General features: G+C 39.7%; 1 protein-coding gene across 1 annotated transcript in view; it reads right to left on the reverse strand.

Moving 5' to 3' along the window:
• Positions 1–5,767: 5,767 nt before the first annotated feature.
• The window catches only part of LOC138740530 (protein sprouty homolog 2), a 79,870-nt gene continuing 71,951 nt past the window's right edge, over positions 5,768–13,686 (reverse strand). Inside the window, exon 4 of the transcript XR_011342977.1 lies at positions 5,768–5,933. The gene's annotated coding sequence lies outside the window, so the exon portion shown is untranslated. The remainder of the gene's footprint in view (positions 5,934–13,686) is intronic.

Raw genomic sequence — 13,686 nt, forward strand, 5'->3', positions numbered from 1 at the left:
TGACACCTGGCAGCATCTCTGTTCATAAAATGTTGGATGTCAGTTCAGTTGTGCCCCAAGGGCTGGGGCTCAGAAGCAAATGGTTTGCCTAGGGGCTCATGACTAGATCCAATGGTCACCAGCATTCATTGGCTTTTCCCATCCAATGCACATTTTAAGTGAATGTGTTGGTGCCACCAATTTAATCCAATTCAGTGTCCCAGCTGAAATGAACTTGAAAGAAAAATTAATCTTTGCCAATCAAATCCACACTCTGGGCCTTACTGTAATTTGATGAAGAAGTAAATTGAAGATAGCAGCTTTATTAGGCATTCAGTGATCCATATTCCACTCAAATATTCATGAACCATATATAAACTGTGCTAAAGCAGTTCTTCTGCCTATGTGTGGATCTGCAATGTAGGTTGTCTGAAGTGCCACGATGTTTTGACCTGACTGTATGTTGCACAACAGGGTATGCAGAGAATTGCCATGAAGATAATGAGGTCAGCAACCATGAAGCAGCAACATCACCATTAAGTGGTGTGATAGTACACATCTATCACCAACGTACATAGTGTATATAGTTACTGTATCTAGACTGTGCTTACAGCGATTGGCTGAGAGCTAAGCCACGCCTATTGTCTGGGCCTTAAAGGGTTGTGTCCCTAGCCAGGTATGATCATTCTGGACTGGTCGGCCACCTGTGAAGAGCTCCTGTCTTTTGCTAATAAAAGCCTTGGTTTGGATCAACAAGTCTTTGATTCTTTCGACGAGCTCTACAAGTGGATTAGGAGGTATGGAAGAGAACTCCTTGTCAAATGCAACAGGCATTTAGCCAAGTCTCTCATCGATTGTTCTAATTTGGGAATCTGCCCATTGCATTAACTGTCTTTTTTTGACATCCTTCATATGTTTCCCACAAAACATTCTGTCACCTATATTGCTCAAAAAGTCCTATTCAACACACTGAATTCCTATTCCCAACACCTGCTCAAACATGATTTAAAACCACCTAGAACATTCTGCACATACAAGTTTCAGTGCAACATACCTCTGATGTATTGTTGGTGTTTACTCTTTCTATGGCACTTCCAACACAGGCACAGATTTCCTGTCATCCATCTTTAGCCTGAGGCTTTGCTGTATGTAGATTGGTTTGCTGAATTTGCCTCCATGATAGCAGTGACTATATTTCTAAAGTACTTTTGCAGATGAATAGCAGTTATACAAATTGTGAGGTTGTGAAGTGCACTAAATAAATACAAATTCTTTTTCTTTGTTTGTCACATTGGGGTCAGTACGTGACATCTGTGCCTTTGTGTTTAGTTCTGGTCACCCTGCTATAGAAAGGATATTCTCAAGATGGAAAAGGTGCAGGGAAAAATTTGGAAGGAAGTTTCTGAGTCTGGAGAGCTTGAATTGTTTGAGCGTAGGAGGCTGAATAGGTGCCTTGGAAAGGTATAAAACATATCTATGGCCCTCGTGAGGTTTGAATAGTTATAGTCTTTTGCCACTCTTGTGGTAGGAGAGACTACAACTCCCCATCCCAAGGAGAGTATAGATTTAAGTTTTAAAAGGGACCTGAGGGGCATCTTTTTCACACAGAGGTGGTGGGTATGTAGAATGAATTATCAGAGAAACTGGTACAGGTGGGTACAACTAACATTTAAAGCCATTTGGACAGATATATGGCTAGGAAAGGTTTGGGAGATATGGGCCAAATGTAGGCAAATATGATTAACCAGTTGGCATGGTCAAGTAGGGCTGAAGGGCCTGTTTTCATACTGTAAAACTGCAACTCTATGACGTTGAGCCTATTATTTTGCTTTGTGTGGTTACTGACTGAAATATTAATTGTAGCTCTATTTTACAGCTGTAGGCACCAAAGGTGTACAACAGACACTTTTCTCCTCCACACAATCTTAATTGGAACCTGCCAAAAATATGAAAATGAGTGTAACTTCAAAATATTTCCCAGAATTGTTCCAAACAAATGGGTTCTGTCCAGAACTCACCATGCTGACTCCAGTGGAATTCTGCAAACCTGAGTGATATCCAAGAACATAAGCAATTTTTATGGTGAATTTAGTTATTGAACTTATATTTATTGGGAACAATGAAAATAAAATCACTGGTTCATCTACATTTCACTGTTTGTTTCAGTGAGCCACAATTCTCAATGTAGTTATCCCTGAATCCCTGAATTCAAGGAATCAGGCAACTGGAAAAAAAATCACAGAATATAAATAGGTAAAAAATATAGAAATTTAAAATTAGAGTGCCTCGCCAATCTCAAACAACTGGAAAATTCATTTGTCTGGCATCTACCAAAGCCCATAGGTAGCAGATACCAGGGGTTTACTGTATTTTGCTTTTGATCTTAATCATTCATGCAGATTTTTCTGCTGATAATTACATAAAACATCCCAAGTTGTCCTTATACTTGGGAATTCTGACCATTCCACTATGCAGAGTCTGCGTTCTTGGGAGCAATATTCCCTTAAACTTTTAGTAGTCAGTGTGCACAAAAATCTCACATTGTGCAAATTTTTGTCATGTGACTAAAGAAAGTGCGGCTGAATGCTTGCACAATTGTAAACTTGAAATTGTTTCAAGATAATTTTGGCACAGCCTATCCTTCATGGCTTATAAAACTTTATTGGCATGTTTCAATATAATACAAGTATGATTGTATTCTACGAAGTAACATATTTAGTTAAGATTTTATTCTATACTTTGTATTATGTTCATTTTGTTGTTCCATTAAACAATTATTTTAGGTAACTGACCTTTTGTGTGCATTCAATTTCCTTTGTGCGCTGGTTGCAAAACATGTATTCAAGCACACCTGCAGGCACGGCTTCAAAGAAACAGTGCTTGGGAGCACTATCTCAGAGGATTTTTCCTGAACCCAACACACTAATGGCATCCTGAAAAATGCATATTAACACCTCTTCTTCCTCAGGAGTTTGCGGAGGTTTGGTATAACATCAGAAACCCTGGCAAATTTCTACAGATGTGTGGTGGAACATGTGCTGACCAGCTGTACCATGGTCTGGTATGGGGACACCAATACCCCTGACCATAAAAAGCCCAGTGAAGATAATGGACCAGCCAAGGACATCACATGTAAAACCTTCGCCATCATCGAGAACATCTACAGGGAATGCTGCCGTCAGAGAGGAGCAGCAATCATCAAGGATCTGCACCACCAGCACATGTTCTGTTCTCGCTGCTGTCATCAGGAAAGAGGTGTAGGTGCCACAAGACTCTCACCACCAGGTTCAGGAACAGCTGCTACCCCTCCACCATCAGACTCCTCAACAACAAACTCAATCAGGGATGTATTTAAGGACTCTTATTTTTGCACTTTTTGATGTTCTTTTTCTCTCTATTGCACAGTCAGTTTGATTACATTTCTTTATTTGCTTACATGTGTACGTTGAGTCAGTTTTTTTTGCACCATTAACAAGTGGTAATTCTGCATTGCTGGCAGGAAAAAGAATGTCAGGGTTGTATGTGGTGTCATGTATGTGTGCTGACAAGAAATCTGAAATCTATATTTTGCTCTGGTCATTGACAGAATAGAGGGTAAAGAACCTTGAGAAGGTCAGACATATTTATTATCATTTAACAGAGAAAGCTTCCTAAAAAAGGGAGAGATGCTGAAGTCTTTGGCTGGCAAAGAGCTATGGGAAGGACCAAATAAAAATTATGGGTTATAAATAGGTATTGCATTTAGTGATCTAATCTGTTAAAATAGGTATCATGAGATTTTTGATTCAACTGATGGATTGCTATTGGAATTGTTGTTATGTCCATTAACCTCCTCAAAATAAAATTACACACATAATAATTTGTGACAAATCATATCTCACCAACTGTTTAATTGCTCCACATTGGGTGGGGGTGGGGGTGCTCAAAGAAATCGATGTGTGAACATTTGCTCAGCATTAGACAAGAGGTAAACCCTTCGCCCATCCTGGTTTGAATCATACCAGATAGTTAGCAATTCAACAAGCCATTGCAAATATTTAACAAGTGTTAATATATGGAAAAATACTTTGTCTTTGAAAACAACAAGTTTTTATTTCACTGACATACACCCCACTTTACGAATGCTCGCTTTACGAACATTCGCTTTTACAAAGAAACCTGTGTTTGCTTTTACGAAAGGATTTGAATGGGTATTGAATAGATTTTCACTTTTACGAAAATAGCCTTCAATAGTAGTAATGGGTCTTTGCCCTACACCATTTTGGCTGACGAAGGTTTTCATAGGAACACGCTAGTGTTGGATTGCATACAATTGTCATAAAACTGTGGTCATTTTGTGACAAAATTAAAATCTCTATCCTTATTGCAAAATTCTTATGTATGACTGTGACACCTGTACAGAGCTGGCTGAGACACTCTTTTGCATTTCAGTGTCTCATCCCTCCTTTTTTACAGTACTTTACATGGAAGCTCTCCAAGGAGATCAGTAATCCATTTGCTTTGTTTCATCTACTCTGCCTCATCAATCATTGATTTGTTCTTTGCTAAATATACAGAGCAATGCTCTGCTTATTCAGCACAGGATTTAGTTACAATCTCTGATGGAATAAGAACCCTTCTGCTTTAATTTACTGAGCATCCACTCATGAGGATTCAACTCTGCATAAATGAAATGAAGTGCTTTATTCCACAGATGTAAATGAGAAATGTTGCAATTTAGTGATGGGTCAACTCACAACTAAACAGAGCTGAAGTGGTCATTCACAGTTCAGATGTCAGATTTATTGTCAGAGTACATACATGACATTCCATACAACCCTGAGATTCTTTTCTCTGCAGGCCAGGCAGAATTACCACTTATTGGTAGTGCAAAATAAAACTGTACACAGCGTGAACATGTAAACAAATAAAGAACTGCAAACAGATAGCAAATATAAACAAACTGAGTGTTTGAAATACAGAGAGGAGATAAATCAATAAAGTTCAAACGTAAGAGTCTTTAAATGAGTCCCTGATTGAGTTTGTTGTTGGAGTCTGATGTTGGAGGGGGAGCAGCTGTTCCTGAACCTGGAGGTGCCAGTCTTGTTGCTCTTTTCCAATGACAGCAGCGAGAACAGAACATGTGCTGGGTGATCATTGATCATGCAACACCATTGATTTGAATGCTTAGCTCACATTCAACCTTTATTGCTGCATCCATGTGATAACGAACAATAACCAAATAGTGAGTTCTCAATCTCAGCGATACAGCAGGAGAGGGAAATGGGCAACATGGAGGTCCTCTTCTTGGTTTGTGAGAAAAAAAAGAGCTTGTTCCTCATTCTTAAATGAAAAGATCACTAGGAGGGCAAGAGGCTTTTCCATGTTACAACATATCTTATGGCTTATTAAATAAAAAGGTCACTTCCCTTGATATCAGGCCAAGGCTTAAATCTTATGCAGCAAATTGTTAACCAATGTATGAGTGTGTCCTTCGGCTCTGTAGGAACCAACTTTGAACTTGCGTACTGGTGCCATTCATTTATAGCTGAGTAGCAAATATGCATTCTCTCCCCTTTGCAATGCAGATGAGGTCCTCCCAAAAGTATTACGATTAGTGGATCTTTCTAATGTTTCTGAATAACAGGAGAAATGCAAAAAAATCAGGAAAAGCTGAAAATCCATAAATTGCAAGCTCACATATACTTTCTCTCCAATGTCTGACCAAATAATTTGCACATTTCATTTTTTATTCTCAATCCAGTCAAACACTTTCAGCTCCAGAATTTTAATATCTTTCTATCTGGTGATGTTTGTTAGGAACTTAATTCAATTCACTTGGCTGTCCTTCCGATATACAATTTCCATAATACCACATCATAGTCTTGATCCTATCCATTCAACGTCTTTGAGTTTATAGGTCCCCTTGCCTGAGGAGTCAAGTTTTGGTTTCTTCCATACATCTTTCTTACCAACTGCATAAAAAAACAAAAAATATTTATGTTATCTGAGGTGAAAAGAAAACAAGGCTTTTACTGAAATGTGCTGTGGACCCAGGAGGCCTTTGGGCTCCTGCTTAGAATGGTTGTTAAACAATAACGTCCACAGAAAACTAGAAGATGAACCCATTAATTCCCACATTTCCAGGAGATGATTGTGGAGTTCAGTAGGAAATCAGGGCCTGGATAATTCAGTTAGTAGAGCATCAGACTTTTAACCTGAGGGTCCAGGGTTGAACTCCCAGTTTGGGTGCTACATTTGAAGGTGGTACGGTTGGAGTAGCAGTTAGCGCAACACCTTTACAGCGCCAGCGACCAGGACCAGGGTTCGAATCCCATGCTGTCTGTAAGGAGTTTGCATGTTCTCCCAGTGTCTGCGTGTGTTTTCCCCGGGGGTTCTGGTTTCGTCTCACCATTCAAAACATACTGCGGGTTGTTTGAGTGTAATTGGGTGGCAAGGGCTCGTGGGGTGAAAGGGCCTGTTACCATGCTGTGTGTCTAAATTTAAAGACTTTCTGCCTGTCTTCAGACCTCCAATATTGGACTTGAAGACTTAAGTCAAATAATTTAATTTTATTGACATCATCCATGCTCCCCAATACACCAGGAACTACTACTTCAATGTTATCCTTTTCTAAAATGAAACAAGATTACTTTAATAATTTTTATCATATTTTATACTCATAATCCTAGAAGAGTGAGTGTGACAAATGATGCACAATTTCTACAAATTTAATTTATGTGAATACATTTTTTCTGCCAGTAATGCTGGCAGAAAAGGGGTATTTATTGGAGGGTTTGGACATGATAAATAGAACAGTTGTCGTCACTGTACTTCAGAATATATTAAGACTGTGAAGTAAGGCTGGTAAATTCATTTTGAATCTTTCAAATGATTTTCCCCATATTATTCCGCTCTCCTGCTTCTTGTTGGGATACAAATAAATAGCCAATGGTAACCCTTTGATACCTCCCACCCTGAGTACCTTTTCCTTATGTATGAGTGGGATATGCAGTAGAGGGTGCATACTTTCTAGCAGGTGACATCAGATAGAGATCAGATGCAGGAACAATAGCTGACGTTTACCATTCTTGCCTTGTAGACCCACAGCCAACTGCTGTGCAGCTAACGGTCTTCAAGCAATGAGAACTGTGTGACTATTTTCACTCAGCCTTGTTTGTTATTCCAGTTCCCGCTTCCCTTGGCTAGTGTGGAGTGGGCACAGGGCCAACGAGGATCTGAATCAGTCCATTCAGTGCAATATGACTAAAATCTGCTTTAATTGGAGCCAAAATGAAACTGGCATCAGTGGTGGGAGTTCTTACTCTGAGCTGACATCACAGTTATTCAGCCCGATTGAAATGATGATTCCTTTTCAATGAGAACAGCTGTGAATTACAGATCAGTATTCATGCCTGTGGTGTTAGCAGGGTGCTGATGGGACCATTTACAGCTGAACATAGTCTTTGCACAAAAATCCACAGGAATGTGTGTCCTCAGTGCAGTAGTCTGCCCTCTTTCACCCTTGGCCGGAGGTTCCCACTGGCAGCCTGTAATGCCTTCTTTCTTCTTTTGTGCCCAGTATCCCAGGGTTTTGAGTGACAGGGCCTTACAAATGGGCAAGCAGCTTGCAGGGGGAGGGGATTTTAAGCATTGGATGGCAAAACTGTGGTTGAATGCCAGCAGGCCTAGCGAGGTTTTTCCTGAAACGAAGGAGCCGCTTCTGACCTACTGACAAAGATTCGGCAGATGATTTGTCATGGGCCAGATGTAATCTATCACCAATGCCTTGTGTTCTCCTTAATAAATCCAGATTGCATCTACATTTTCTATCTAGCTGTTTTTAATCAGGGTTCAAATGAATAGCCCTTTCCTGGTTTAAAGTTTAATCAGTCACTGAAATTTGCCAATGGTGTGCAGGTGAGTGATAGAGTTTGCAGGAAGGTGAGGGGAATAAAAATTAATGATTGATGTGCTTCATGACTCCATGACTCTAATGGCTGATCAGTTTGAGGTATTCAACTTGAAATATCCTTCGTGCACTCTCACTTCTATTTCTCTTTGCCACACAGATCAAGCTAATAGAAAAACAAGTGAAAGTTCTGATGAAAGAAGACCAATCGGAACTGATAACTCTGCAGCTCACACCACAGATGCTGCCTGATCTCTTCAAGAAGACCCTGCCCAATTTTCTACAGCATGTAACCTGTTGTACCAGAGGTCCCAGCACACTTGGTCACTGCTACACAAAGATAAGGAAGACCTATTATTCTTTCCCCAAACTGTGTTTTGGCAAGTCAGATCACCTGGTTGTGTTCCTTCTGCCTACATACAGCGCAGCCTAAAAAGAGAGACTCCAGAGCTCAGAACAGCCAGAAGGTGGTTGTGGGAGGCTGAAAAATTGTTACAGGACTTCCTTGAGGCAACAGATTGGGCAGTGTTCAAGAACTCAGTTGAGGATCTGATTACACAAGGACCATTTCAGACTTCATCAAAAAAACTGTCAACAAAGGTGTCCACTCCAAATCGTTCAGGATTTTCCCCAACCAGAAGCCCTGGATAAATAATGAAATCCGGAACCTGCTGAGAGCCATATCACAGGTATTTAAGACCAGAGATCCAAATCAATATAGAAGGAGCAAGTACAACCTATGGGAAGCCATTTCCCCAGCGACATGAAGATTCTGGATGAGAATGGAAACAATGAAGAATAACTGACAGGTGTGACACTGACCAGTTGCATTCAAATCCACAGCAATGACATATTTTGAGAAGCTAGTATTGAAGCATATCAGCTTGTATGAGTGGCGACATAGATCTGTTCCAATTTGCTTACTGGAACAACAAGACGAAGGCAAACACTTGCTCTTCACTAAGCCTTAGAATACCTGGATAGCAAAGATCCATACATCAGGTTGCACTTTATTGACTACAGTTCAGCATTCAACACGATCATCCTCTCAAAACTAATCACCAAACTCTAAGACTTGGGCCTCAATCCACTGTGTAATTGGATCCTGGACTTACTCACCTCTAGACCCTAATCAGAGTCAATTGGTAAGAACATCTCCTCAACAGACTCCATCAATTCCAGAGTATCACAGGCACGTTTCACCCCTGCTATACTCTCTTTACACTTATGACTGCGTGGCTTGGTACAACAAGATCATTTACAAATTTGCTGACGATACCACAGTAGTGGACTGTATAAAAAGGGGCAATGAGTAAGATTGAAAACTTGGCGGAATTGGTGGACTAACAACGATCTCTCACTCAACATCACTTTAGCAAAGGAAAACCAGAGATGTATGATCCAGCGATAATTGGAGGATCAGAGGTAGAGAAGGTGAGCAAATAAATTCATGGGAGTCACTATCTCAGAAGATCCTTCCTGGACCCAACATATTAATGTTATCATGGAGAAAATATCTCAGTGCCTCTTCTTCCTCAGGTGTTTGTGGAGTTTCAGTACGACATCTTGATAAACTTCAACGCATGTGCAGTGAAAAGGTTGCTGACCGGCTGCATAATGGCCTGGTATTGGGGTACCAGATACCTCTGAGTGGAAAGCCCTGCACAAGATAATGGACACAGCCCAGGACATCATACGCAAAACTCTTCTCACCATCGAGAACATCTACAGGGAACGCTGCCATCTGAGAGCAACAGCAATCATCAAGGATCCACACCACCCAGGTCATGCTCTGTTCTCACTGCAACCATCAGGAAGAGGTATGGGTGCCACAAGACTCATACCACTAGGTTCAGGAACAATTGCTACCCATCTACCGTTAGACTCCTAAACAACACTGAGTCAGAAGCTCATTTAAAGACTCTTACTTTGCACTTTATTTATGACTGAATATTTATTTTTCTCACTGTCACATAGTTCGTTTACATTTCTTTCTTTGTTTACATTTCTCTCTCTGGTATACATATCTTTATTCCTGAATACGGTTTACAGTTACCATTAAGTTGAAATTCTGCCTGGCCTGTTGGTCAAAGAATCTCAGGGTTTTATGTGATGTTATGTATGTACTCTATCAGTAAATTTGAACTTGAATTTTGAACTTCGAACATCTGAAGCATTCTCAGAGTTATTTCAGATCTCTGGCATCTACACTTCTTTAAATTTCAAAGGGAATTTAAAAGATTGTCCTCCATTTATTTTCATTGCCACTAAAGAATAAATAATATTGTATTTTTAAAGTGTTAACATAGCAGTGGCTGCAGGCATTTAATCTTTTCATATTTTGCTGGATAACTTATGGGAGTCACTCTAAAAGTTAGACCATTCTTAACAGTTGAAATAATGCATATTTTTCCAAAACTAAAATATTAAATAGCTATGTTCTTGATTCCCCTGCAAAAGGAATTATTCAACAGGTCTGACCCAGAATTAATCTTTGGATTTTCTTATCAGGATTGGAAAGGGAATCACAGAGCCAGTCAATGCAAGAGGATTCAGTAATTCTGCCATTAAAAAAAAACAGAAGGTGAAGGCCTCATGCATGGAAAAGTACAAAACATACCTTGCAAAATATAAGCCTCACAAGCTTCATCCCAATATACAAAAAAATAGTAGGGCCTGGACTTACTATAACAATATCACATAATGTAAGTGAAAAAGTTTGCCATATTATGTGAGGAGATAATGACCTTCACTTGTGTGTTAGTAGATACTGCATGATGCCGAGGTCAACCTCATAGCCATTGACTGGCTCAAAGTATATGTGTGTGAAAAACAATACACAGAATTTCTTTAACCACTTCAATGCCATTCACCTGAACTTTCGCAGGATAGTTACAAATCCAAAGTGGAAAAACATGGACATAAATTCAAAAGATGAGAAAAGAGAAAACTAAAATAAGAGAAAAGACTGAAAAAGATGAAAAGGGAGATGGTAATAAAAATACAGAAATGCTGAAGGAACTCACCAGGTTTTGCAGCGTCCATAGGAGGTAAAGATGTACAACCAACATTTCAGACCAGAGCCCTTCTTCAAGGTAGCAGTTTAACCTCTCATTCAAAAGTTTCCAGATGCAAGTCATACTCTTGGTGGCTTGAATCAAAAAACTTAGTTTCATGTTCCAATGCCATATGATCTGTGTTTTAGAAAAGACATTAAACTGAGAACCTATCTGCCCTCTCGGGTGGATGTAAGTTGATACTTTGAAGATGTGGATTCATTCCTGATGCCTTGGCTAGTATACGCCCTTCACCATTTCACTAAATCCTATTATGTAATGAGCATGTTGTAATTTCTGGGATCTTATTGTCTGAGAGCCAGCTGGTTTGTTAAATAGACATCAGACGTGCTTTATTGGCTGAAAGGTGCTTTGGGACATTGTGAAAGAATCCACATATATGCAGATCTTTCTTTTATATTGTCTCACTTCTAATTCCATTCTTTGTTTCTGATCCAGCTACCAGTGTTTACTCTGTTCATTCTGACCCTCTTATACCAAGTGAGTCCTACATCCAATTGTTCACATGATATTCAAACCTCCCCATAAGGGAGCTGGAGTTTAGTCATGTAAACATTGGGGTCATGGGACCAACCACGCCAAGATGCAGACTCCCTGAATCCAGATTAAAACAGCAATAACTGAAAAGCAAGCAGAGAAGGGGGAAAGAAAAATACGCAAGTCCTGTCCACTCAGAATGTAAACAGGAACTAATTACAGACAGCTAATTGAATGCATGCCATATACACTTAGTATCAGAGAAATAGCAGGAAATATGCAGAGGTGTTAAATGAAGAGGCCTTATGCTGTTTTCAGAAAGTGGCTCTTCTTTGGCTGGTTCTCCATAAGGCTGCATAGGGCTGGATACTCACAGCTGAACAGCGACTGCCAAGCATCCTGGTGTGAACAGTTTCAATGAACTAACAATGGAAAGGAAATTGCAGTGCTTCACATATTATTGCCATGTGATGAGAAGTGGAAAGAAAAGCATGATAGTTTATGATGGGTACACAGAGAGAGAAAAAAACCTAAAACTAAGAGGCACCCTTGTATGACCCCTTTTCATTGGCACATGAAGGCAGGAAGCAAAAAGAATCTTCACTCCCTTGCAAAGTAATAATGCCAGGCAAGAATAGTTTTCACAAAAAGCTGTGAAACAGAATGGCTGGTAATTGTTACTTGAGTGAGACTGAACAGGGTAGTTTAAGCCACAGATGTTGGGCATATGGTCCCGCAATGGAAATGATTTTCTGAATAGATTGTTTAGACTGAAGACCAGTCAAGTTATTTAAAGGGAGATTCCAGACTCTACACAATGTCTATTGAACATGCAGACATGCAATTGGTTCTGAGGCTTCAGCTGCAGATCATTTTCACCTGCTTTGTGAAACGACATTGCTTAATTTACAGAAAGCGGTCAGGAACCAAACCTCAGATGACTGATCACATTTATTTTACTTTTATAATCGTGCAATTATTTTTCTCTATCTGCAGTGTTTTTTGCTGTAATGGGTGTGTGTGTGTGTGTGTGTGTGTGTGTGTGTGTGTGTGTGTGTGTGTGTGTGTGTGTGTGTGTGTGTGTGTGTGTGTGTGTGTGTGTGTGTAGGTATGTGTTCCTGAGTTTCATAAGAACGTAAGAAATAGGAGAAAGAGTTGGCCATCCGGCCCATAATGACTGCTCCTCCATTCAATTAAATCATGGCTGATCCGATGATATACTCATCTCTCCCTATCTGCCTTTTCCCCATATCCTTTAATTCCCTTAATATGTAAAAATCTACACAACCTTGTCTTAAGTATATTCACTGAGGTAATCTTCACTGCTTCAATAAAGAGTGAATACCACAGATTCACTATTCAATGATAAAAAGAAATTCCTCCTCATCTCCATCCTATATCTACCACCATGAACATGGCTATGTCCCCCAGTTCTGGTCTCACCTAGCAATGGAAACAACTTACCTGCCTTTATCTAATATTTTCATAATTTTATATTCACCTAGTGCTATCCCTCACTCTGTATCAATGTCGTTCAATTTTCCTAATTGAGGCTGTAATTAGTTAGTACTCTCAGTCCATACCCATTACACGTAACACAACAGATCTCTTAACTCCATTAGAAGGAGCATGGGTCACATTGATGAGAAGTTTTTTTGATCATGACATCAAAATTACCAACAATATATATCATTACTTTTGACCAATCTTTGAACTTTACCATTCTGCTTCAACAAATTACAGTGTGACCAGTTGGTGGAAAGACTTCTAACCTCCTCCATTAAAGCAAAGGGTACTACAATTGCCCTTCACATCTGGCCTGATCAGAATTTTTGTTTTGATCATTGTCAATAGTCACTGCCAGAATCTCTGCATTTTTGGATTTCAGTTGAGGACCAGCTTTGATATTCCTCGTCATCATTCACCATTTAAGATCACACAAAGAGTGGCAATTGGAGAACTAATGGAGCTATCCTATAGCCAACAGCATGGGAATAAAAGTGGGAAATAACACAGACAGCATCCTTATAATCCACTCTTGGATGGTTGACCTGATAAGTTTGATGTATTGGGAAGTGAGGAAGATCTGGCCATTTCTATACTTTAATGATTGAGATGAATTTGGACAACTTGCTCCTGCTGACCAATCTGATCCTGGTTTCACACATTCAATAGCTTGTTTTAGACACTGCAAATCATCTTCCTTTATGGCAAAGTTTTAGTGTCTAGTCTTCCACCATCAATCCATCTCCTTACCATGAG

Source organism: Narcine bancroftii, chromosome 8 (assembly GCF_036971445.1).
Source record: "Narcine bancroftii isolate sNarBan1 chromosome 8, sNarBan1.hap1, whole genome shotgun sequence".
NCBI classification, from domain to species: Eukaryota; Metazoa; Chordata; class Chondrichthyes; order Torpediniformes; family Narcinidae; genus Narcine; species Narcine bancroftii.